The following is a 3454-nucleotide window of genomic DNA, read 5'->3' on the forward strand; positions in this document are numbered from 1 at the left end:
TTCACCATAGTGAAGGGCAAGAGGATGTGATTAATCACAGAAAAAAATGAACAGATTCTGGGGATGTTATTTATGCTTGTGTTATAAAAGGAGATCGTTGTTCACGCATTTATTGGGTCCTATTAATAGGCCATTGATAAATAATACTATATGTGATTTTCATTCATAATCTCAAGCTTTGAAACTCTCTACATTTATATAAGAGAAAATCAGTGCTTTCTTGATCACTGAGATCTCTGATGCCCTCAGTGTCTGAGATCTAAAGGACTATTTCAGTTCTCATCTTATTGACCTTCTCAACAGCTTACCACCCAGTGGCCACTCCCTCTTTGAATGCTCCTTCCTTTGACTTTGCCACATGGTTTTCCTTCCCACTTTCTGTCTGCTCTGCCCGGCTGCTCATCCTCAAGGTTCAGTCAGCCGCAGTGCTTCTTTCCTCTTCTCTTTCCCCCTCTGTCCTTCCCTTTCCCTCTCATCTCTTCTCACTTTATACTTTTTTCCCTGAATCATCTCATCTGTGTGCCTATCTATCGTCAGTTACCTGCACTGTGCTGTTGATTCCAAAGTCAAAACCCTCAGCCCGTGCCTTTTCTCTGAAGACCAGACCTCCCAGCCAAACATCTCCACTTTGCCTCTAGGGCATGTCCGTGTCTCAGTGTAAAATTCTCTTCCACGTCACCACTGTCCACCCAGGTCGCTAAACGAGAGATTCCTTCTGGGTATCCTGACTGCACTTCCCTTTGACTTACCCTTTCAAGTCTACTCTGTCACCTGTTTATTTCATCCTCTAATAGCTTTACTTCATCATGAGTGCACCTGTCTCAACACTCTAGGTTGAGGCAGCAAAATCTTTCATATGGACTATGAGAGGGATTGCTATTGTAGACTAATCTCCAGACTGGTTTTCTCATATTCGTTCTTGTTCATAACAACTACTATCCTTGCAGCATCCATGTTGCAGCCAGAGTAATTATGTCAAAACAGAAAGTTGATATCCCCTTGTTAAGATAAAAATCTTTAACATGACCACAACATCCTGCGTGGACCCCTTACAACCTGTGTGTGTCACAGATACTCCTCTCTGTGGCTTCTGCCAGAACCACATTGTCATCTGTTCAGTTCCTGAAAACGTACCCTACTGTCTCCTGCCACAGGACCTTGGTACCTGCTGTTTTCCTCTGCCTGGAATGTTCTTCTCCCTCCCCCAGCTCTCACTTCACAGGGCTGCCTGTAGTTTACTGCTCACTCTCAAAATATCAGTTTAAATACCATTTCTTCAATGAAGTTAATACCCCTTAAATATTGTTAATATAAAATCATTATATTACTTTTTAAATTATTTATTGAAGTATAGTTGACTTATAATGTGTTAACTTCTGCTATACAACCAAGTGACTCACTTTTGCACCTATATGCATTCTTTTTTATATTTTTTCCATTATGGTTTATTCCAGGATATTGGATATAATAGTTTCTCATGCTCTACAGTAAGGCTTTGTTGTTTATCCATTCTATATATAATATCTTACACCTGCTAACCCCAGACTCTCAGTTCATCCATCCCCCAGCTCTGTTCCCCTTTGGCAGATATGTTCTCTATGTCTGAGTCTATTTGCAGGCAGAGTCTTTACCCACTGAGCCTTCAGGGAAGGCTTCTGTTTTGTAGATAGGTTCATTTGTGCCATATTTTAGATTCCACATATGAGTGATATCATATGGTATTTGTCTTTCTCTTTCTGACTTAATATGATAATTTCTCGTTGCATCTATGTTGCTACAAGTGGCATTATATTGTTTTTCTTTTTTATGGCTGAGTAGTATTCCACTGTGGAGAAGGCACTGGCACCCCACTCCAGTGCTCTTGCCTGGACAATCCCATGGACGGAGGAGCCTGGTAGGCTGCAGTCCATGGAGTCGCTAAGAGTCAGACACGACTGAGCGACTTCACTTTCACTTTTCACTTTCATGCGCTGGAGAAGGAAATAGCAACCCACTCCAGTGTTCTTGCCTGGAGAATCCCAGGGATGGGGGAGCCTGGTGGGCTGCCGTCTATGGGGTCGCACAGTTGGACACGACTGAAGCGACTTAGCAGCAGCAGTATTCCACTGTATATAAGTGACATATCTGTTTTATCCATGCATCTCTAGATGCACACTTAGCTTTTGGCTGTTGTGAATTGTGCTGCTATGGACATAGGGGTGCATGTGTCTTTTTGAATTCTAGTTTTGTCTGGGTATGTGTCCAAGAGTGGGATTGTTGGATCGTATGGCAACTCTATTTTTAGTTTCTTGAGGAATTCCCATACTGTTTTCCATAGTGGCTGCACCGATTTGCATTCCCATCAACAGTGTAGGAGGGTTCCCTTTTCTCCACATCCTCTCTAGCATTTAGTTGTAGATATTTTAATGCTGACCATTCTGAACAGGGGCTTCCCAGGTGGCTCAGTGGTAAAGAATCCACCTGCAAAAGCAGGAGATGTGGGTTTGAGCCCTGGGTTGGGAAGATCTCATAGAGGAGAAAATGGTGACACATTCCAGTATTCTTGCCTGGAAAATCCCATGGACGGAGGAGCCTGGCAGGCTACAGTCCATGGGATTGCAGAGTCAGACATGAATGAGCACATACACATTCTGACCGGTGTGAGGTGACACCTCATCATAGATTTGATTTACATTTCTCTAATAATTAGTGATACTGAGCATCTTTTCTTGTGCTTATTGGCCATCTGTAAAAACAGTATTAAATTATCATATTATACTATTATTTATATCATGACGTTAGTAATTGATGTTATATCTTCACCCAGGTGAGGCTTCTGCATTACCTTTTCATCACACATCATAGCATTTAACCACTTTTGTTATTGTTGTTCAGTCACTCAGTTGTGTCTGACTCTGTGACTCCATGGACTGTACACCATCAGGCTCCTCTGTCCATGAGATTTCCTAGGCAAAAGTACTGAGTGGGTTGCCATTTCCTTCTTCAGGGGATCTTCCCCACCCAGGATTTGAACTCATGTCTCCTGCATTGGCCGGCAGATTTTTTTTTTTTTTTACCACTGAACCCCCAGGGACGTCCTTAAACTTGTACTTTTACCTTATTTGTGTGTTTATTTGCTTAATATTTGCTTGTTATAAGCTCCATGACAGCAGTGACTATGGCTTTTTTGTTCATAGTTTCCTTCCCTGGGTCTATCATGGGGCCTGTATAAATTTTTCTTCATAAATGCAGGTTACGTGATTGAATGAAAGCCAGAGATACTCAGATATTTGCAACTTCTTCTTTTAGGAGCCAGTGTTATTAGTCTTCAGTTTCACTTATGATCAACAATTTCTTTAGTAGCATCTTCTTTCATCTTTTAGGATGAGCTCAGTGGCCAAGCTACACACTGCTTACTGTTTCTGAGACATAGAATAAATGACCATATGCTCATCTGTATTAACTACTTAAGAAA

This window comes from Dama dama, chromosome 3 (genome assembly GCF_033118175.1).
Source record: "Dama dama isolate Ldn47 chromosome 3, ASM3311817v1, whole genome shotgun sequence".
In the NCBI taxonomy this organism is placed as follows: domain Eukaryota; kingdom Metazoa; phylum Chordata; class Mammalia; order Artiodactyla; family Cervidae; genus Dama; species Dama dama.